At 35.8% G+C, this 24,978-nt stretch overlaps 1 protein-coding gene across 1 annotated transcript in view; it reads right to left on the reverse strand.

Moving 5' to 3' along the window:
- LOC116159346 (zinc finger protein ush) overlaps positions 1-22,352 on the reverse strand; it is a 170,214-nt gene extending 147,862 nt beyond the window's left edge. Inside the window, exon 1 of the mRNA XM_031472305.1 lies at positions 22,270-22,352. The gene's annotated coding sequence lies outside the window, so the exon portion shown is untranslated. The remainder of the gene's footprint in view (positions 1-22,269) is intronic.
- Positions 22,353-24,978: the final 2,626 nt, after the last annotated feature.

Consider the following 24,978-nt stretch of genomic DNA (forward strand, 5'->3'; position numbering starts at 1 on the left):
ATTTTTTGGGTGGTGGAATATATGAATTTTAACGTTTTGACAAGCATGAGAATTTGAAACATTTTATGCGTGGGTTTTAAACGAATTTTTTTGTACGGTAAGGGCAGATTTCACCCCCTCAGACGGTCGCTAAGTGAATGCCAATTTTTTGGATGATAGGAAATAGGAATCTTTACATTTTAATAGACATAAACATTTGAAACATTTCTTGCTCCCTCGGAATGTGGCTAAATGAATAGCTATATATCCTAGTAATTACAATCATAGCTGCCACAGTGGCCACTATTTAAATTTTTCTTTTAAACTGGACCACTGGACGTTAGGGCGTCTTCGACAATTCGGCTGCTAACTTCACAACGTATTTAAAGATGCGTTCACATTTGGCGAATGCTCAGTTGCAACTCCGTTGATGGTAATAGGGACGGACAGACGAACGCACAGACAGTAGAAATGCGCTAAAAACGTCCCATGGGAAGATGTGGTAAAAAAATTAAATTTTGAAAATGTAGATGTGGTAGCAAGTTGGGGTCGTTTCGGCCGCTCTTGTTACAGCATGTTGACGAAGCACCAACTATGGCGTTGTGGGCGAACAATGTGGAACACGCTAAGCCTCTTTTATATACCTTCCTCACAAACCGCTCTCAAGCTGTTCCTCAAGTTCCTCTAGGGTTCTCGCACGCTTCCTATCAAATTCCTTTCAACGTGTCATAACATTTCCCAAAATTTATCCGTTCCTCATTATATGTTGCCCTCCTCCTTCAAATATTTCCCCAATCAGTGTGCATGGATAAAGTTGTTCGGTCAATGGTTCCATGTTCCAGGCAACAGATAGTAGGAATTTTCCAATGTGGTTCTTTTTCTTTACACTACTTCAACCTTTAAGAGCTCAGCTAAGAAAATGGATATTAAAAGTAGAACAACAGAAAATTTACGCCCGCATTGGATGCGTTTACTTTTTATGCAAATAACCGTTAGTGTCTATATATGTAGTGACAAAATACAGAGTGATCCATTTTCGACCCTTTTATCTCCGCAATTGTTAGTGCTATCAATAAAGTAATATTGGCGTCATGTGCTCTTTTTGGGTCAAACTTAAAATGGTAAAATCGTAATTTGAAAATATTCGCTCGGTTAAGAGATACGGGGGAAAGTCAAACACAAAAACCAGAACAAGAGAGAGATAATAAATAAATAAACTTGTCAATTTCATAATGACCCTATATTTTCTTACTTAAAAGAGATACGAAATATGTTTACGCTGTATGTTTTAATCTAAAAAGATGGCATATTCCTCTTTTCCAAAATATAACATTGAAAAAATTTGAAAAAATTCGATTTCAAAAAGATTCAAAGATTTATATATTTTTTAAAGACATGAATTTTTCATAATTTGTTGAAATCTTTTATTAATATCTTTTTGAATCATTTGAATTTTTTAACATTATTCCTGGTGTGTTATGTTTTTGAAAAGAGAATTTAATATGCTTATTATATACATTAAAACAAATGATGTTAGGTCCGAGAACTTTTTTACATGACCCCACATACTTATTTTGAATTCGGCAGATTGTTCATCAATCATTATAAAGAAACTTATGTAATAAACATTTTTCGTGTATCTTTTAACTGAGAAAATATAGGGCAATTTTTTTTATTTTTCGCTCTATCTTATATTATCAAATTTTGACTTTAACATTTTAAGTTTGACCCAAAAAGAGCACTTACACTTACGGATCCTATCCTTTTTAGCGACCTCTCGCATACTATGACTCTAAACTTGCAACCCTCAGAAACATAAGCCTCCCGAGTTTATAGTCTAGCGAACTTTTTGCCCTTTTTCAATTTTTTGTACATAGTAGATCACATTTGCTGCAATTTTAGTTGAGTCGACGCTCTGTAGCTTCATCAATTCCAACGATACTGCTTTGCTAAAATTTGTTCCAAAAATTAGAGGGTAAAGAACTCGTTATACTGGAATCATGAGGAATCGAATGGATTTGTTGTAAATGTAATTACTTTACCTCAACTATCAACCGAAGAGACCCAGTCGTAGCACTTCTTCCTGTTCTATTCCTTTTCTATCACTATCACAATGAGTAACTTTAAGAATACATCTTTATTGCTGTGTGCAATGGCAAACGGTTACTAAGCCACCCACAAAACACCTGTCCAGTTAGTAGCTCAATTAAATAAACTTGATTATACATTTCTCAAGACACGTCCGGCCTCCGCTAAAATAAAAAAATCTCGATAGATTGGAAATTGACAACCACGGGCCAAGACTTACCTTCTCTGTACTCATGAGCATGACACAGACTCCTGCTCATTCATATTTCCCGAAGAACCTATCCGGAAAGTGGAGGAAGGACTGTTCCAGTTTCTACTCTTGCAGGAAGACGGGCATGAAGTGTTTTTTCAATGTGCAAACAATTACACTAACACTCCACAATTTGAGGAGGTGGGTGAATCCGAGGAAGACACCGATAGTCCGACAGTGAACAGAAACATTCTTCTAACTATGAATGCGTGAATATTTCAATGCGAATATGAGTTAAACTTAATAAATTTCTTATAAATAGACAGTTTTATTAATATCCGTATGAGACAACGTTAATTCAACTTCTCCTTGAACCAGATTTTGATTCCTTTGGCTTTCAGTAATTAAAAAAGACCCTCTGTGGACCTGTGGTCAACTACATTACTTATGTAGTAGTGTAGAACGAAGTCCTTATATGGATTGAAAGTAGAGACAAAGCTCTAATGTAAACACCAGGAATGATATTCAAAAGAGACTCAAGTGGTTCAAAAAAGATCTAAACAATTCACAAACATTTTTGGCGCATTTTTTTTTAAATTAAAAAAGTGCTATTGTTTACGTTTTGTCTGTCCGTCCGTTCGTCTGTCGTCCCGTCCGTCCGGACTCACTTCTAAGGTTTTGAACTACTGTTTAGAGTCCTGAATATTTTTTTTGCAATAGGTAGCCTTTAACTTGAAGCTGTGCCAGACGGCCTTCAAATTTTGCTTCAGGGTGGGAATTATTTCCTGAGATCCTGTTTCTGAAAGTAGAATGCGATGGCCAATTTGCCTCAAATTTTGCATACGCATACCACTAGTTATGTCAAGTAAAACTTTTGGAGATGGGGGTCATACGATCTACCTTTCATGGTATTCTACAATTTGTCTCTACAGAAATTCTTACCAGGTAAAGTCCCCCTTCAAGGAACCTCGCCCCCTTGGTACTACGGAAGTCGTAGATAATAAGGCTTTTTATTTTTTGAAAGTGAAAGTGCCCTAAAAAGAAAAAAATTCCGCGAGGGCAATTAACCTTCAGATTTTTTTTAATGAATCTTCCTCGAAGATTGGGAGAAATATTGGACTATTCTTGCTTTCAAAAACTAGTTACGATATCCTTGCACTGGTTCTTGTTAAAAATTGCTAGTACGAAAGAGCATTTACAGTGTCTTATAGATGCTTTAAATTCCGCGCGCGTGTATATCATAAAATGTGGCATTTTTGCCACCATAATTTTCTACAAACTGTATTTGGGTTCGAGTTGAAACGTTTGAGTGAAGGAAATTGCAAAATGCGACGTGATTATCCTATTTGTTATAAACCGCTTACTACTTTCTCTGTTTTGATGAAATAACGAACCTTATTACTTAATAGGCATTTACAAGTTTTATGTTGTATGGTTTATGCAAGGTTGTCGCAGTATAAAATACAAGTCATTGAAGAAATGACCTTACTATCTTGTAGATCATCACATAGTAATGGCATTATTCAATGATCGTATAGAGAGCTTTTTGATAACTTTTACGGCGGTCAAAGAATAAACCAATTCCGATATTAATTGCTAACGATAACAATTTTCAAGATATGGTGTCTACTGTCTTTGATTCAAAGTAGAGCATACGCATCTTTCGATACTTATGACTTATCTTGACAGATACTGGGAATAGTAGGGAATCCACTCTCGCTCCATCTTAATGAATAATAAGGGATTTCTGGCCTCATATTTATCACAAATTAAATCTGAAAAATCTCAAAACTAAATTGAAGCGAACAAGGATCTGCAATTAACAAACTGCTTGACAGCTAATGATAGATAATTCTGAACGAGACATTTAGGAAACCTACGAAATTATCTATAACAATAAATTAAGGCCAAAGACAAGGGTAAGATCTTGCAGCACTCATGCAAATTACGGCTGATCTTTGGTACCTTGGTAATTGGTATCCTTGAACATGAAAATTACGAAACCAAACTTGGGTCCTTAAATTAAAAAAAACTGCCTAGCATGCTTTACTACTTTTTCTCGGGGAAAATTGCAGTTGGAATGTTATTCCGATTTTCAAAAAAATAGTTTTGATCCGTTATTTTCATGGTGAAAATCTCCGGACACCAAATTTCATTCTTCTATCTGTTACGGTTCCTGAAAAAAAAAATAGGGAAGAAACGGGTGAGAGTCACTAATCATTTTAGACATTCGGTTTATTTGAAAAAAAAATTAAAGGATATAACACCATCCTCATAAAAGACAATGAAGTTTTTGCATATCTTGCACCTTTTTATCCGTAGGTATATTGGAAAACGGTTTTCAGATTCTTCTGGTTTTCCAAGAAAATTCGATAGCGCTTGGCCGTTTTGCTCTATCTCAAACATCAACCCGGTAGTAATTTAAATAAATGACTTAATTAGTTTTTGCTCGGTATCTCATTTATTTTTAAAAATATAAAAAGATACAAGAAATACAACGCGTTTATACCCAAATTTTACATTGAATTATGTTTTTTTTACTTTTCCCTATACCTCATGTATTCGATTCGTGCTTTTTCAAATTGAACATATTGTTGTGTAAATAACGTTATTGGGAATAAACACTGAAAATTTTGATGAAACATCCTGTATATGAAACTATTCCAATTTATCAAAAAAATGTAAATCTGGAGGATTATTTACGAATTGGTTTATTGTATTTGAATTTCTTATCTCTGTGTCTATTTTTCCTTTTAGAATTGTTGGTAATTGCGTATTATTTTCTTGTTTAAATGCTATCGCTTTTATAAATTGTTTATTTAGATTTGTGTATTTGAGAAACGTAAAATCGCATGTTAAACACAAACTATACAAATGTAACAAGTCTACAAGTTACAAGTAATCTGCCGGTAGCTGAAGTCCTAATGAATTCGGTATATGCAAATGAGTTGTGTTACGAAAGAGCTACAAGTGTAAAATATATTCTAACAATTGTACGACTTGTACATACGCTTTGTGTTACAGACCCCTGCTCGTTTTCGAATTTAAATCAGACGAAATTTAATTAACGCATCGCTGTTTCGACGAATTGCGCGTATGTGGAGACGCGTTCTTTCCAAGGTGGTGTTATCGAGGCTAATTGTAATTGGCGGGGTTTTTGAAAATCCTGAAGAAGGATATTATTTTATAGTGGAAGTGGGGTTTCTTTTAAATACTGGAACCAACATAGAAACAAGGCTGTTGTTGCGGGTTTCGCGACGGTTAAATAGCATGTGTTTTTGTGTTTGATTAGTGCGCCTGAATATCGCAAACCTTTTACGACCAGATTATTTGGATTATCAGAGAAAAAATGCTATAAGTAATTTAGGAATTTTTTAATTATTTGATTATCGCCCGCCTGCGTGAGTGGAATTATATCCGAACACGATGTGTCTCAGAATAGATTTTCTCATTGTCAATCATTTATTTATTATTCGAATCCTTTCTTCTAGCAGATGCCGGATGTGTACGAGGATTCTAAGTGTCAATTTTGATTTGTTTTCAACTAGCTGGACTGTGGGTGATGTAGTGACCGCATACCATTGCACCCAACAATATACCCGTATACTGTTATTGTTGTCCGCAGTGATGAGAAAGATGGACAGTATTTAAGATCTTCCTCCTTCCCATTAAGATAATATGTTCTGCCGTTTTCCCGACGAAATTAGAGATCAAGTGTTTGCACTAGCAATGTAAGCAAAAAGACAGCAAGATACATTTTTGTTCCATTAACATACATTTACCCCAAATCGTCCTGAAACCTTCATTTTTATGCCTACTTTGTGTCAGGATATTTTAGTTTCCGTGACAGAGGCAGAGCAGACTAAGTTTCCTGCCGCTTGTCACTTTACTGGCCGCACCTGTCACTTTACCGGCCGCGCCGTCACTTTACCGGCCGCATTTTTGACATTTCCAAATGTTCTCCTGTTCTCACTGACAGATAGACACTAATCAAAAGTTCTATATTGAAATTTTATATTAAAATACGATTTCGGGTAAAATTTAATACAAGACTCGTCATTAAAAGATATTACCTGACTCGGAAATTAAAGTACTCGATCCCAAAGGAGCCTCGCACTTCAATATTTCCTCGCCAGTAATGTATCATTTTCCTGACGTTTGTGTAAATAACTATTCGAGTCAATTTGCAAATGCTAAAATGAATAAGAAGTAACTATTTGAAAAACCGTGACTGTTAACGCTCGAATATTCCTACCGCAAACAATGGCATTTACATCTATAGGCAATGGGCGTAATAGAAGTGGAATAGTATATTGAAAGACAAGTGTTACAATGCGACCTATTGTAATACGACTATCTTGTGGCACGAGTGGCGACGCGAAGCGTAGCCACGAGTGTCCGCAAGATAGGAGTATTACAATAAAGCATTGTAACACGCGTTTTTCATACTATTTTTTCTATTTCGGTGCTTTAATTTAATTAAAAAAATCATTATCAGAAACTATAGGGAACATTAGAACTAACATGTTTTATGTTGGGAACACTTTTTATGCCGTTAAGTTTTAGGTTGGCAGCGTAGTAAGACTGACATTTTGAAGTTCAAACATGGAAGTACCCAACGAAGTGCCTACTTGTACTAACTAGTAACTGCCAACTTAAGAGATGAGTTACCAAAAAAAAACGACTATAATCACTGTCTTTGTACAACTGTTTTCGGCCGAAAATCATCATTGTGACACCGAAATAGAAAAACTCTGTTTTGACCACTCAAATAAACGAGCCTAGTGCTTTAAAGCTTACTAAGTAATGTTACTTCAAATATGACTTATGAAACTATAACCTGGGGCTGAAATAAAAAATTCTGTAAATGCAAAAGATTTCTTTGACTAGTACTTATCCTTTGAAGCTTCCACAAACGCGTGTAATTTAGGGTATGCTTCCGAATCTGTTCCATTTCTTAATCGCAGCATTGTTTGAAATTTTGAATGAATGCACCAAAGGATAGAATATTTAAGTACCTTTGACATTTCCTTTATATCTGCTAGCATTAACGATGCATTTACATAAGGCGTTGTTCGTAAGATGCTTCCTATTCAACCACGAAAAGAATGGGCTTTACTGGATTTGGATTTTGCACCTGCCAACTTTTCTTCTACTTTTGCAACAAACCATTGAATGGCAATTTGACATTTCCATGGCAACCATGGAATTACCAATAAACAGCCCACTTAGACATGTATTCAAGTATAATGCAATATATTTAGTTCATGTTTACTTTCATCTATTCAGAAGGTTAACTTACCCTGAAAAAATATTAATAAAGTGGCACCCAATAGATGAAGCAATAGTCGCCAAACGCCAATCACACCAACGTTCGCAAACACATAGGTAAGTAAAAGTGTTAGGAGCAATGCATCCTGTTCATGATCCGTACCAACCCCCTTATGTTTTGTCTCTAATGAGGTAGGGACCTCAAAGAATCAAACACCTGAATTTTGATGCGATGGTGCCTCTTAGATGGATTATTGCGCTTGTCGTATACATCATGAAACTTCGACTATGTGAACTTCGATTTTGAGACTTTCCCAATAGAAGTATGGGGTCTTTTGACTATAGTGTAACGTGTATTGTATAGATTGAAGTTTGACGAGCAACACCTCTTCTATAATTTTCTCAATGGATGCGCTTAGCTGATAACTACTCTACTAAGAAATAGAGGAAGCATAAAGTAAGCGAAATAACGCATAAACTTTTTTATTTAAAATTTCGGTGTCGATATCTCAGATCATCAAGTTTCGAAACACGTCTACTGTTGCGCCTCGGGCGTCGGATAGACCATCAAGAGAATATGTGATGTCAGGTTTACATCCTCTATGCTAATGCACCCCTCCGACTATTTCATATCGCACATTTGCACACCATTTACCTGTTAGATATTACAGTTACTCCGTTAACAAATGGTGGTCCATCTCAATTTGGTTTATCTTGTTCATCGGCGTTGAATTTGCCGATATGTACGGCTGTCAACTTCCAAACGCCCCGCAACAGGAACATTACCGCCCGCCCAACGTACAGCACGCTTTTTTTCATGTTGTACGTACGTATCTAATCTTGGGTATCAATACTACGGACACGTCGGTATTATAACGTCCATCAGTCTCAATTTCAATGCAATCTAAAATCACATCTCATCGTATATACACGCAATTGATGTAATGCAGACAAGTACGGTCTTGTCTAGAAACAAACCATCCATTAAATTTAATAATAACGACTGAGATCTATATCAAATTGCATAAGTTCGATTGCTCCGCCGCGTACACAGATTGAGTCAATCAGTTGGCAATAATCGCTGATTATCTCGACTCGTTTAATTCGATTATCTGCCATTATAACGTTTCGTTCGCGAAAATCTGCCTTATTAATAATCGTATCAATTTTTGTTTGGTCGCGATCTCATAAATGGTCGTCACTGGCACTGACTGATAGCGCCACTAGCCAACTGGAGCTTTATGAAAACATATGAAATATATTCAATCTGGGAATGTGCGATAAGCCGGTCGCCGCTGCCTCTATTACAAGAAATCAATTTTGTCCTCCCAACGGCGGCGCTGCTCTCTGTAGCACCACCAATCTTCCGAATGCAAACTTTGCTGGAGTTTCGAAGCTTTTGTATACAGAAATAACAAAACTCCCTGTTATAAATTTTCACTTCATATTCCTTTCGAAATTCGAATTTTAAAATATTAGCCAACTGCTTTGTCATAATGCCTTACAATTGGACAACATTTGCGTGTATACGACGACATTTTATCTTTACATAATCCCGTCCAGCTACCACGATTATTATTGTTTCCATTAGACGCCTGACCATACCATGTGGGAACATTGCACAATGTTTACCCATGTGATTTTCACATAAGATTCCTAAAAATGCAACCTGCTTTATTGCAATATCTCAATTTTTTCTTATTAATGTATTCGTTAATGCGTTTGTGCCAGCTTGAATCTGATTTATTGAACTTTTCGTTATTTTAGAAAAGATAAGGTAACGCTCAGAGATAAGCTAATTCTATGAAATTTTGTATACATATCGGGCATCGGCGGTGAGGCCGTCGTATTGGTTTATTTCGTTACTATGGATGTGTTCCGGGGATATATAGTAGAAAAACCAAGTTTTTTGTGTCAAGTGTTGTCAAGTGCATCTGTTTCCGTTAGTCTAATTACGACCGGTAGGTATTATAAAGCATAGATACTATGTTGTTAGGCTAACACCGTTTGTTATTGCGTTCCAATTTGCGTGTCCATTCGGACCCTTTAAACGACGAAAAGAGAAGTCATGCTCTATTACGATTAATTTGATTGATTCACGCCCAAAATTCATTTTAAGTGTTTTAAAGATTTGATCACGGCCACTGTGTGCTTTGAATCAGGAATTTAAGGTCAGAATTCTGTCAGGGTGCGAATCTGTACGGAGAAAAATTGTCATTAAAGAGCTAGTTAGGTCTGAAAAGTGTTGTATTTGGCAATATGTTAAATATGTACTTAATTTATACCCTGTTGCAATAAGCTTATTGCAATTAAAGGGTTTGACCATCCCTTTATTTAAACAAAAATTACCGAATTTATTAAATGAACCAGAATTTTTTACCATAATTTAAAATGACCCCCAGCTAGACCTTTAAGCCTACATAAATGGAATACCAAATACCTCATATTTTTCAGGTGTAGATGTTGATATCAAAAATAAGCTGGAGAAAACCCTCCTTACAGCAACAATAGTGTAGGTGTAGAAGATTAACTAGCAGAAATGTACCTTGGGAGTTTATCCGTCGGATAACTTTTTCATCCACTAATTGACCCTCTGGATGAAATTCTTTTGAATGATCGATCCTTGGGTTTAACAGTTAGAAGTAAGAACAACAGGATGAATCCAACAGTTTTTAACGGGTTTTGAATGTTTAACCTTAAAAGGAGAAACTTTCCAAACGCACTCGCCTGTTTTACTTCGTTAAAGGTTTTAACAAATGTAAATGTTTAACAAAAACATACAATGCTGTGATAAATTCACAGATTCTCACGACACAATGCAATACCGATTCTACAATGCAAGTATATACCGCGAATAAGCTATTCCTAGAATAAACGTTAACAGTTGCGTTGCTTACCATTGCGTCAACCAATGGGATTATTCCAAGAATACGTTATTCTACGTAAAGGTATCTTTGTAGAAACGGCCCTTAATAAAACTCTTTTTCAGTGTAACGCAAATATACTGGCGCGTTTAATTAGTTTGTCCTTGTCTCCGTACGGCTGTTTTAACTATTAAGAATTAATAAATCTTAATACGATCTAAATTCCCGACCTCTAGCTGCGAAAATCCGGAATACATTAAGAAAACAATGCTCTACAGAAATTAAACTAAGCAGAAAAAAGCAAATCCTTTATTGGGAAATCGATACTGTAAATTTCAAACCCTATACCAGTTCTATGATATGCAATGCCTAAACGTTTTATATACATATAATTTAAATGCACATTTTGAACTACCGTTACACTGTATACGGTGTCCATTTTTCGTGCCTCGTGTAAAGGTTCACGTTACAATGTCCAGAAGAAGAAGAAGATTAATGTCGCAATCTACTTTAGTATGTAACGAGTCGTGCCTTCTAGTACGTATGTTAAAGGGACAAAACTCACTCGTAGCAAAGCAAGCGGAATTATTTTATTCAGCCGGCATAACCCGTTCTTATCTTAGTAACTGAAAAGCCATATAAAAGGTGCAGTAGTGTGCGCAAGAATTACATAATTTTCAAAATTGGATTAGCAAAATTTCGATCACTTTCGGAGAAGATTTAGTATCTCAGCATACGATCACCTGCCGAAAGGATTTCAGGTTGACAAAGAGACTAGGGGATGGGTATTATTGCCCGGAAGAACGTCAACCAATCGCAAGCCGTCAAGCCCCACGACTTTCGCATCTTGAGGAATCTCGGGATACGACAGCTCTGCATTTGTAGCACGTCGGGGAGAAGATTCAAGGGCGATGTTTCCGTTGGGCAAGCTTTCAGCTACGTAGACAGCGTCTGCAGAAAAGAACACCGGGTGCTGTAATTAATATTATTTGTGCCTAGTGTTCGGCAGCTGCTAACAAAACTTTTGTTTTCACGACATTATTCTCGTAATGTTTATTTTACAATGCGTAACTCGCTTTAATTCAATCAGTAACACTTCCGTATTAATAATTTCGAATGTTTTGAACTGACGGACACTTTGGTGCTAATTTTAATTATGGTTTCTTTAACTTGAACATTACCAACGCTCAAAACGCATTCTAAAATTTTCACTCTTTGACTTGAGCTCTATGACGGTTCAAAACCGATAAGTTAATTTACACTCTCTTCCAACCAACTGCTTGCACGCGAGCTTCTGTTCTTTTCCTTGCTATAGGAATGAGAAAAGGCATGAGAAGAGCAAGAAGTTCGTTAAATACTAATACATACGCTGATAAGATAGGTTTTCTATTTGTTGCTGCTGCAGCGTATTTAAGATACGCTACACAGAACGAAATGAAACAAACTTTATCTCGATTTTTGGATATATACTTTCCAATTCTCCAAAAAATTGTTTAAAATTCCTAAGTATCTCAAGATTCTGATTAGGGACAGATTAGATGACCATTGGGCTCCAGACTGAGGCCATGGGCTTGGTTGTACCCAATGATTTTTAAAGTATTTTTTGTTTTTTGGGAAAGCATGTTACGTTCACTTTGGGTAGATGTAACAAAATTACTTTAAGATAAGCACACAGTAAGCTCAGGCAAAGTAGATATGCGTCGGGATGAATATCAGGGTTTTTACACACGCGCAAAGATTCAGTAAAATAGGCGCCACTTAGTCTTCAGTAAATGTCAAAAGGGAGAGGAGAATACTTACCAAAAGGTGGAAACCAGGCTGACTAATAGATCCGTGTTCTGGTCTTGTTAAGCTAAAGACTTGATAGGGATAGAGCATAAACACATAATTGACATCACAACGGATGGCGATTTAATCAATTGATCTCAAAAATATTACAAATAGATCACTGCTATATTAGAAGAGCACAATAAAAATCATCACAAAGATATTCTAGGCATTAAATTCAACAAACCCTCATTTAAAAAATATAAATCTGCTGTCAATGTTTGAATTGAAATCAATTTTTAGTAAAAGGGGATCAACACGTAGTCGGAGAAAATATTAACATCAAAAATAGGCTTCCGTAGAAGCAACGGAGCTATAATCGTTAAGTGAATCTCAAGCAAAAATATAATTAAAATTCATTGTATTGAGAACCAATATGTAATCAAACGTTAAATCGGGATTTTAATCAAGGTTTATTTTCTTTTTCATTAGGGGAAACACGTGAATATTTATTACTATTTTTACATTGAGTTCCTTTAAATTTAATTTTTGGAGTCGACGAAAATAACAAAGTTTACTTTTGAACTTCGGGTCGCAACCCTTTGAGCTCAGAAGGGCGTGTTCTGCAAATCTGCAACAGACAACTACGCAAACAAACAAATGAAAGGGTTAGTGAATCGCCCTGCACATAATATTGCGAAATAGCAATGCTAACGTCTGACACGGAAGGCTAATCGTGTACTAAAACTGTAATTAATACTCAAAAAGAATCAATAATGCGAATGCTAGCAGAAGCAAAATTTGGTCGACTACGACTATCCTCACAGTTCAGGTAAGTATAATAACAGTATAAAAGTGACGTTAAATTCAAGAAAAATACTTTACGGTACACAAATAACTGGATTTATATTCAATAGCAATGCAAGCTAATCAATTCAAAACATAAACAAGATAATATGAGCCGATTCTTCGAAGTAAACGATCAACGTAACTAAGAATCGTAGATAACGGCTTCGGACAAAGCTTCGGTAACTTCAAAAACTATTTACAAAGCAACCGTAGCTAAAATCTCAAATAACACATTTAATCTAAAGGATACAATGTAATCGAACTAACAGAAATGAATGCGTCTCTTTTACAAAGTAGAATGGGGGCACCGAAAGGGATTAAAGAAAACTCTGCACGACCTCGAGCGGCAACACTAAGAACTATAGCAATAAGAAATTACAACGAAAATAAAGAACCAACGTAATGAGAAATCTACTACAGAAATAATTTACATCTAAACAAGTAGATTACAAAGAAGATATCTAGATGGCGTAAGGATACTAAATAAAAGCACAGAGCAAAGGTTACTTAAGCGGAATACAAATCGGTAATATCAAACGGTAAGAAAATAACGTTATAAACTAAACTTAAATTTTTAATCTTATGCACTTTTACCCTAAACTGTCACGGTTCCTGGATCAATTTTTATTATGTGTTAGTTACTAACCTGTGAAATTAAAAATTCGAATCACCTCAAATCGTTAGGTCATTAGGATCTAGCCTATTGGACCTCGTGGATAATATTAATGTTTGGGTAAATACGATAACCAAGATCAAGATTTTTGGCGATACTAAAATTGGCAATGGAGTTTGTCAGTCTGTTTATCGTCTACAAATACGCGGAATCCTGGTCTATGAATCGTGTCAGAAATAATCAATCGCCCGAACCATTAACGTTTTATCAGTTTTCCATTTAACTTTATTCACATGCAAACTTAATAAACAATTTAAAATTGATTGATAAACCATGTGAAATAAAGTAAATGATTTCATTTACAAAGTTCTCGATAAGGAATATACAAAAACAATATACATCAAAATGAGCGGGAGAATAACTGTTCAGTTCGGGTAGGTACTTTATAACGTCATGTGATACGTGTCATCTGAGCTGCCAAAAAAATTTGTGGCAAATCAAGCGTAAGGTGATGGTGTCTTATCTTTCTACAACGGCAAACAATTCGCAAACTTTGGAGAGTTCCGATTCCGGTCCGAATTGAATTAATCTAGATGACAGATACTATTTTAGAGGATCCCGATGTACACTTCAAGTCATTTCTGATAGATTCATTCAAATTTCAATTATTTTTTCACTCTCGACAATCAGATTTCATTTCTCTTATTATTCTACTATACTTAGAGCAAATTTCAAAGTTTAGTCAATATTTTTGTAAACACGATCTTGATTAAGTAATCTGGAATTTATTTCGATAGCCCGATAGGAGTTTGCTTATTTCAAACTCTTAGAAGGAAATCAATTAACAGTCGGCGTGACCGAAAAATGTTTTCATTCCTTTCACATGTGCAAAACGTATAGAGCTGGAATATGTATTTGATAAAACCGTTTTTATAGCAAAGTAAATTTAGTCATAATCGAAATGGATCGTCGAAAAGCGGTGACGGTACCAGCATATACGATAGCCCCGTCCTATCACACCCTATCTCATTTAAGGGGAAAGGGAAGAAATTACCCTTCCCCAAAAGACAGATAAACTGCGGAGATCATGTCCGATGAAGTGTCGGTTGTCGACAAAGCCCCCTTGACCAACCATTTACAAACAATGGACCTTACACATTAAACTCTTGTTTTTATGCATTATATTGTAATTTCTCATTCAGTATAAATTTATTGTTCCTTACATTTCACCTTCTCCCATACATTACTGGAACGTTATTGTTTCTTGCGCTTTCTTTGTTTTTAAATAAGTGTAATTTAAGTTGGGGATAAATCAATGTCTCTATTAATTAAATGTTAACGATTTAAAACAAAACTTAGCGATTCTAGGCAAATATTCAATTACCTAAACCTAAAGCATATTTCGTGCAATTGTGTGAAAAGTAAAAATTGTCAACTAATTGACAAATATACCGAATATACGTATATATTTGTCGATTAACAAGTATTATCGAATGCAAAAAGAACGAACTGATATCTTGAAAACTGTAGGAGTAGTTTAAGGCCCTCGGACAGACGGACGGTCAATGAATGTGGCTGCTATAGCGCACCCAACTTCATTCGAAAATGCGCTAAAAAGGGACACATTTACGCTACAAGTTAAACACAATTTAATACGAGATTACTAATGAGTCCGATCTACAAGGCATCGATACTAAAACAAAAAATTTGGTGTGGCTAGCACAGATACTGCCCGATGCAATAGTTGAGTAATATGGAAAAACGTCAAAAATTGACAGTTTTTTTGTTACTTTTACCCACATGCGCATTAGACCGGGAGGCAGCGTACATAGTAACTAAACCATAAGCGACAAAAAATTCAACAATACAGGCTGAAAGTACGTTGAAAACTAATAATAAAATCGCTCGTCTGCCAGTCGTAAGTGGCAGCATTAACTTGGGGCGGCGCTGAATAGTTGACTTCTTTAGGTGATCAACTAAATTACCAAACTATAAGGGTCACGGAAAAGATTTGTATCAAGAAATCCTATTTTTTCCATAGTTTTCAAATATGCTATGGGAGACGATTTCAAGTGCCGCGTTGGTAGCGAAAGACGCCCTCCAATGTAGGGAAAAACACCCCTGAACTAAACCATGAGGATGAGGACCGTATAAAAATTATACATAAAAAATTCCTCTTTTTGTTACTACTTTAACATATATCTTGGCAGACGATATTAAGTGTAGCTTTAATAGTGGCAGACGTCTTAGAAGTTAAAAAATTTAGGTATAGTAAATCCCAGCGAGTGCGGGCGTGTGAGAGATAAGCGCGCGAGAGCACAACAAACAGAGATAGCAATAGGATACTGACTACTGAGATCTTTCAAACCATTCTAAACTTCTCATTCGCATAGTTCCATCCACTTCAATCAAACGGATTGTAGAAACTCAGACTTTTTCGGTGGCATTCGCCCAAATTGCGATGAACTAAACCATGAGGACCATACACAAGTCATACATCCGGTAAATGCGTGGGAACCCGGTAACGCGTTACCCTGCGCGTTACACACATCAACACCCAAATTCACGAACATCTCTCGAAGATTTATGAATTTCTGCGTGTTATTGGAAAAGAGACCTACTTCCATCTATACCTTGATGGTAGCGTCAATTTTACATTTCCCAAAGCAATAACAGTAATATCCATATCGGAAGCGCTAATAATGACTTTGCTACTTGTTGGTAGTTTACCAAGATGGTAAATTATTCGAGAATCTGCCCATTAGTGGCTGCAGCACAATTCAGTTTTTACCACATCATCTTCCTTTGTCACAAATTTATAGCACTTATCTTCATATGTGGCAAACACAACTTTCTTTCCAAGTAAAGCACAACAGGTCTTTTTTGCCTATGAACGGTATAAGTAATCTATAAGAGAGGCTTTGAGCTATCATTGCGAAGTGGTTTTATGAAATTTGCAGGCTGCTTCCGAGTGGAAATTGAGTAGGATTGTAATCTTTCCTTATTTTGATCCCAACTATATCATGTTCTGCTTCCTTCATGGAAGGGGTAACTATCTGTCAAAAGCAAGATGTACTTCTCTCGCTGACACAGCACAAATCTTGCTGAGGATGTGTTCAGAAAATCGCTCAAAGGTTTACCGGAGATCTTTTAAAAGATGCAAAAAAAATAATCCATCGATTAAAACAACATCTACAACTGGCGATGGACTAGGAGCACTTGAAGAAATCATACTTCCGAAAAAGTTTCAGCAAAACAAACTTGTCGATTTTAATCATCGATCCATCAATGTTGCATAGAGACAACGGAACTGGAGTCAGAGGATAGTTTAGAACGAGCTGAAGTCTATCTTCTTTTCTCTTCAAGTTTTCTGTTTCTCAGTCTGAGAAGAATTCAAGAAATACCGACAATCTTATCGCGAAATAAACAATTTATTATTTTCCCTAATTTAATTCGTTTGGTAACTCCAAGCGGTGCGTAAATCTATAGCTATCTCCGTTCATTGTGCTCTCGCGCGCTTATCTCTCACACGCTCGCACTCGCTGGGATTTACTATACCTAAATTTTTTTTTTCTAAGACGTCTGCCACTATTAACTGCCAGGATATATTTTAAAGTAGTGACAAAAAGAGAAATTTTTTATGTATAATTTTTGTACGGTCCTCATGGTTTAGTTCAGGGGTGTTTTTCCCTACATTGGAGGGCGTCTTTTGCTACCAACGCTGCACTCGAAATCGTCTGCCATACCATATTTGAAAACTATGGAAAAAATGGTATTTCTTGATACAAATTTTTTCCGTGACCCTTATAGTTTGGTAATTTAGTTGATCACCTAAAGAAGTCACCTATTCAGCGCCGCCCCAAGTTAATGCTGCCACTTATGACTGGCAGACTAGTGATTTTATTATTAGTTTTCAACGTACTTTCAGCCTGTATTGTCGAATTTTTTGTCGCTTATGGTTTAGTTACTATGTACGCTGCCTCCCGGTCTACATGCGCGATTCTGCCCAAAAGCTTTTCAGCTCTTCCTTTTGTCTGAAAATATGTGTACGAAATTTGGTTCCAATCGGTTTAGCCGTTTAGCCAGAAATGAGAGTACAAACGGACCGACAGACAAAGACGTTAAGACAATTTAGGCCGTATTATAGTTTTTGATACGTAGGTAGTGAAAGGGGAGATTTGAGGTTAATATACATGGTTTAGATAGTTTCGGGTATTTGAGAAATTTTGTGGATTTCAAAAGTCAGTTACGATGCTTATAATGTACCGGGTGACCCAATAAGACTGTTCCTCGGCCATATCTCGAGAACCGTTCGTCATATGACTTAGGGGTAAAAAAATTATTGGGTAAATGGGTTATGAAGAATCGCTGGAAATAATAAACTAAAAAAAATTTTTCATATTTTTAAAGAGAACCAGTTTATCTATAATTTTCGTAAAAACAAAAACTCAGTTATTTCCAAAACAAAGATGGTGTGGAGCGTTGAATTGTTTTTGCAATAACTTGCTTTAACTTCTTCACCGTTTGACCGATTTTAACAAATTTGCTATGGTTGAAGAGGGCATTCCTTGAGCAATGAGAATCAACCAAAATATAGTTAATTTAGTTGAATCCTTCTCCGCCAGGGGGCTAGTTTTGACACTATGACCCAAAATCCTAAAAAAATCAAATTAAATGATATCCTTTTTTCTTTATGAAAAAGTAGCCAAATAACATCCAAAGAGGCCAGTGAAAACCGTTTTTTAAAATCTCGTTCCTAACCTCAAATATTGGGAAAATGAGTTTAATTAATTAATTAACTAAAATGCTTAAATTGTATCTTATTTGACTTATTTCCGGTATTTGTCGATGGTGCGAAAGATTGTTTGGAAAAGGACCCTTCACTTTTAGGTAGGCCTTGGAAAATTAAACAAATGAATCACGATGCATTATAAAATAATAACAGCCGTAATTTGTAAATTATATACAGAAAGTGCAGTTTTTTGAATTTGTAATCTTTTCTAAAATGTCGATTTCTAACCGAGAAGCATTTAATATGCTGGCGATATATTTCGAGTATTTTCAAAATGCGACCATCGCTGCCCACATCTTCTATTTGCGTTATCCGAATCGACTACGAACCATCGTCGCCAGCATATTAAATGATTCTTGGTTAGACATCGGCATTTTAGAAAAGATTATACATATTCGAAAAACTGCACTTTCTGAATGTAAACACAGCAGAATAATTTATAAATTACGGCTGTTATTATTTTATAATGCATCGTGTTTCATTTATTTAATTTTCCAAGGCCTACCTAAAAGTGAAGGGTCCTTTTCCAAACAATCTTTCGCACCATCGACAAATACTGGAAATAAGTCAAATAAGATACAATTTAAGCATTTTAATTAATTAATTAATTCATCTCATTTTCCCAATATTTGAGGTTAGGAACGGGATTTTGAAAAACCGTTTTTCATTGGCCTCTTTGGATGTTATTTGGCTACTTTTTCATAAAGAAAAAATCATATCATTCCATTTGATTTTTTTAGGATTTTGGATTATAGTGTCAAAACTAGGCCCCTGGCGGAGAAGGATTCAACTAAATTAACTTTATTTTGGTTGATTCTTGTTGCCCAAGGAATGCTCTTTTCAACGATACCAAATTTGTTACAACCGGTTAAACGGTTAAGAAAAAGCAGGTTATTGTAAAAACAATTGAACGCCCCACGCCATCTTTGTTTTTGAAATACTGAGTTTTTGTTTTTACGAAAATGATAGATAAACCGGTTCTCTTTAAAAATGCGAAAAAATAATGTTTATTCGAAATTTAAAGAAAATGCAATTTTAAAATTTAAGATGGCAGTTAACCCCCTCTAGTGGTCATTTTTAGAACTTGAAAATATTTTCCAGCGATTCTTCATGACCGATTTACCCAATAATTTTTTTTACCCCTAAGTCATACGACGAACGGTTCCCGAGAAATGGCCGAGGAATAGTCTTATTGGGTCACCCGGTACGATGAACCGGAGGTTTTTTGGTTGCATGTGGGGGTGTGACATGTTTATTGAATTTGTTCTATTATTAACTAGTAATTTATGATAGTTTGTGTTCGAATTGTAGCATATAAAAGGGGCAAACCACCTGGCCCTCGTTGGTGGGCCTGTGTGCTTGCTACTGATGCAATTCAGAGAAACGGACAGGTTATGAGGATGAGAATCATTCCTCTTCCGTTCCGCTTTGGGAAATCGCTATCGTTTCCGTGTGCCGTAACTGTTTTAGATTTTCGCCAGTGGTCGCCGCCAACTGCCCGCGAAATACCTGGAGTTTTTCGGCTCCTCCAAGACCGTTCCGCAAACCGGCCCTTCACCAGGAGCAAGAGAGGCGCCCGAGAGAACCGTACCGTTAGACTATCGCACCGTCCTGTCAACTACCGAAAATTCGTAAAATATTTCACAATTATCTGCAAGCACTTGTTTTTAATTTATTTTCGAATTAAAATTGGTCTCTTGGGATCCAACCAATTTCTTCTCCGTTTCATGTACATGCAGCCAATAATCGTGGACTTCTTGGCTACCGAAGTTGGTCGCAGTGCGGGAATAAATCTAACGTTTGTCACGTTGGGTAGATCGACTACTAAAACCGTAATTCACATTCAATTGAAAGCAATAACTCAATTTACGTTCAGGAGCAAAAGCAAAATTAACTAGGTAACTAAATATCTTCGTATAACGAAACTATAATCTGAAGGATTAAAACGTAATTAAACTAACATGATTGTATTCTTCGGAACGACAAAAAGTAACGTAGATAAAGTTGGACTGTCTAAAGATGTATTCTTCGCAGGGGCGGATTTAGGCAGGGGCTTTAAGGGCTGGAGCCTAGGGCCCCCGCTGGCACGCGGCCCCGTACCGACCATTGCGATAGTGATTAGTAAAAAGATGCTAAATTATGCTCAATTTTCTGACTTTATTGATAGAGCGTGTTTGTGTAACATGAGAAATTGTTAATAAATTATTATTCGGACTATGTTCACGAATACCTTAATTAATTCATGGATCCAACTTAAGTCTTACTTCGAATCAATCCAAATCTTATGACTCTTGCTGCGATTGGTTGTATTTTAGAATTTACACAAAAACATTCGGCGACAGCTTCAGAAAATTTCTTCTTTTTTAATGAACAAAATCTTGATAACAAAGCAAAAAAAACTGACTTGTTGAATTAAATGTCAAAATTTGGTGGCTTTTCGGACTAGAAAACTTTTCCCACTGTATACTATGTGGCACAAAACCATGGTACCTACACTTAATTCCTTTAGTTTTGAAGATATTTAATTGAAATTTGGGACATACGTAACAAGCGGTACCTTTTTGTCATACAACTATCTTAAGTGCTGCTAACTTTGGATTTTTAAGTGAACACCCGGTATAGTGCAACAAACATGAAGTAACTGATGTATTCCTTTAGGAACCATTTAATGCTTTATTTCTGGTGACTTTTTTTTAATACGGCGGTACGAGCTTTACTCATCCACTAACCGAGAATTAGAAGCAAACCATTTTGTTTTTCCCGTGACATTCCTTTTTCTCTCGGTATCTCGTGACCATCATGCGAGGTGTAGGTGTAGGTTAATGATTGAGTGGAGTTAGGTACACCATGTATTTTTAAACGAGTCAACAACATGCGGTAGAGACCATTCGTTTTGCATCCACCTGGTATGTAACGACTAGATAATATGAATATAAGATTTGAGATTAAGATAAACCACATCACCCACATGAGGAGGGTCCCCTATTTAAATTTATAAATGTCCATTTACCAATTAATTTCAACGACAAGCTTCAATAATTAAAACCATATAAAAAATAAGAGCAGATAATTAATATAAAATAAATAATAGAATTCCGTTTCCAGGTGAATGTAATAAAAACTAAATAAATTTAAATGAAATTCTAAAAAATGTATGGGGACAATGTGGAAAGAGACACTTTATACAAATTATAAACATTGAAGGCGTTATATTTATTGCTTGTCAAGATTTCGATATGTTTTACCACTTTTAAACATTAATAATCCTATCAACAGTTAGACACGATAAGCTGATACACCTGTTAAAATTTGCATTCAAAGACTTATTAGAACAACGCTTATAAATAAACAAAAATCAAGATGACCTTATTTTTGACATACGCCCGAGAACGGGAGGTCTTGTTAAACAATAGAATTTTGTGTCGCTCTCTGTACATAATCGATTCTTAATAGTTGACTTGGATTGTTGGGAAATATGTCATATAAGTCAGACGACTGAGTGTTTTTTCTACTTATTTGCATTTTATTACCTTTCAACAGTTTTTTTTACAAGACTGCAAGAGAATAGTCCGTATGTAATGCAAATGCGATAAATTAAACGGATAAACAAAATGCAGTAAAAAGTAAAATAATTCTTTAATCAAAATGAGATACGATCAATGGTGGAATATTAATTAATGCAAATAAGTGCAAATAATATCTTTTTATCGCGCCAAGGCTGGCCATGAATATAATCATTCGTAATAAGTACAGTTAATTGTATGTATAATTTAGCAAAATGTGTCCGATAATATCTCAAACGATAAAAGCTGAGAAATTATACAGTTTTCGTTGTATGCAGTTTTCAATCACTCACCTTTTCGTAAGTTTTCAGCGTCGTTCTCATAATCTAAGGGGCTCGGTAATTTTTCGTGAGGTTCACCTGAAAGAAACCATTATTTATATTGTGTTTTATGAGTTTCGTTAAAAAATTACAACCCCGTGTGACCGTTCATTGCGTGCTAATGGAATTGTAATAATTGACGAGGACGAGGGAAAAATCCAAAATTTGACGCTTACGTAGCGAAGGTTGCGATAGTTCTGCATAGTTGCGCTACTGATCATGATGATCAGAACATGAAGATGCAAAAGGTTGCAACGGTCAACGAAGTGAAGATAATTCTGCATATGGAGATTTATCTGCCATGGATGAACGGTGTTCCCTTCACTTAGAGGCTATTGTCGAAATTATAGTGTTCATTCTTCTAACACCGACAGCTAAATAAAGTAACGTTATTAGTGTCCATCACTACAGTTACAGATACGTTACTCATCAGTGAATATTCTTAACGTGGGACATATCATTTAAACAAGAGTCTATGAGATCAGGCAGATATCTACAAACATTTCGAGAATAAACATAATTTAAGGTAGAAACCGTGGTTCAATTGAATAATGGATGGCTATAGTATTTAAAGTTAAATATTCAGCCTTGTGATGTATCATTAACGTTAAACTTAACGTGCAGGTTATCTGTCAAAAATGTCATTTTGCCTATACTAAATAACGCAAAATCACGTTTTTTGGCTTAACCTACACGTTAAGTTTGACGTTTCTGATACATCACAGGGCTGAATGCATTTTATCAATTTCATATGCATTTGTACTACGAAAGTAGCGCTATAGGATAGAAATGGGAAAAACGGCAGCTCAAAAAGACGGCCCGTGTGGCGCAATTGAGTTGAAGATCGGCTGCGGTACTAAAGGTCCCTGGTTCGAATCCGGGTTTGGGCATGGATATTTGTAAATGTATAGTGGGGTGGGTTGGTAGAGCAGCCTTGGCCGAAACCCCGCCCACTAAAAAATAAAGGCCAAATACTCGTAAATAAAATATCTCTTTCCGAATGCAATCTTTAACCACCATCCTCAATTCCGCATGCCATCTGTTCCCCATTGACTTCTGTAGGAACAGTTTTGATGGTGATATTAGAAATTAATGATGGAAGACGAGGAATACACACAATAAATATAAAATAAAAGAAAAGAAGAATCCTTGAGAACAGGAAAGGATAGGAAAGGGGCGGGTTTTGGAAAGCGGAAGGAGAAGCAGAAGAAACGAAAGGGAGAGATGGAGAAGGAGCGGAACGGTAGATATGGGACAAAAATGGATACAGAAAATGATAGAAAAAGAAAGAAAGGTAGGGACAGATGAGAAGGAGACAAAAAATATAGGTACAAAAAATATGAAAAAGGTAATCAAAACAGAAACAGAAGGATTTCTGGAAAATACAAAAATGGAAAAAAATATAGGAAGAATAACGCAGCATCAACGAGTATTACACAGTATTTAATTTTATTAAATGATTTATTTTCTTTATTTTGCCCTCTCCGAGGTGCAGGTTAGAGGTTCTCGTTTTATCACACTACAGTTCAGTCAATCGATCCCGTTTAATCGTAGAAAGCTTCAAATGAAATTTGACTAGTAGTTTTTTGTGTCAATTTTTTAAAATGGAGGCGCCCACCATTTTGATCGTTTTAAATGTTTTTTTTAACTACTGGACACATTTTTGGTGCCACTGAGGAAGGACAGCGGTAAAGCGTCCGAAATATCTGGTTACTAAATAAAAGCTACTGAATGAAATCTTTTTTGGGCACTCTTCCAATACTCAACTTCAAATTACATTTCTGTCGATGAACAGAGATATTGTACAAATTCTGCTGAGTAACGTAGCAATAAACTATAATACGATAATATTGTTAGTTTATTAGAAACGATTCAAAATTCACAACACAATACTTCTAACAATGACAGTTCCAGTTTAGCTGAAAAAAAAATGCCATTTTGGAGAGAAATTAATTGCCTTTAAATTTGCTGTTGAAACTTATGTTGTACAATCCCTATTTTGTATGTTAAAAATTGCTGAAACTTTTCTCAACACCGCGCAAGGGGTGCGTATTTTTTTTTATCGGCAGTAAATGCACAAGAGCTTTATTTTTACTCGGATAATTTTATTTTTACACGAAAGTTTTGTTGTAACGGAAAAAACTAGCGATCAAAAATGTGACAGCTTTAGCTGGAGCAACTTTATCATATGCTTTTGATCGAGAGTTTTTTCCAGGAGGCAACAAAATTTAAGTGAATTAAAAATAAAATTATTATTATTATTAAAACCAAGACCGAGTGTATTTTAGGGAGATTAATACAAGACAGCAAATTTCACAACCATCATATATTTTACGCATTCCTACACGCATTTTTATCGCTGATAAAAAGCTACCTAGCTTTTAATCATTTAAAAAAGTATCTGATTGGTTAGAATTTGAAACAATCGCCAAGTTGATCAGTCGTATATTAATGGAGTGTATTAATCGACAGAAATTTTATTCCAACCTCATAATCTAAAATGACTGTACTACGTAAGGAGTTTCAATGAGGTCGATGGAGATCCATTTTTATAGCATGTTTGGGTAAAAATACACTATCATATTACTGATCTGTATCACCAAAAATGCGTTTTCATCATGCATATGCTGAGTTACAACAGTAATGCTTTTAGGTTATAATAAACAGATATAAAATTGGGCC

This window comes from Photinus pyralis, unplaced genomic scaffold (genome assembly GCF_008802855.1).
Source record: "Photinus pyralis isolate 1611_PpyrPB1 unplaced genomic scaffold, Ppyr1.3 Ppyr1.4_LG1, whole genome shotgun sequence".
Classification (NCBI taxonomy): Eukaryota; Metazoa; Arthropoda; class Insecta; order Coleoptera; family Lampyridae; genus Photinus; species Photinus pyralis.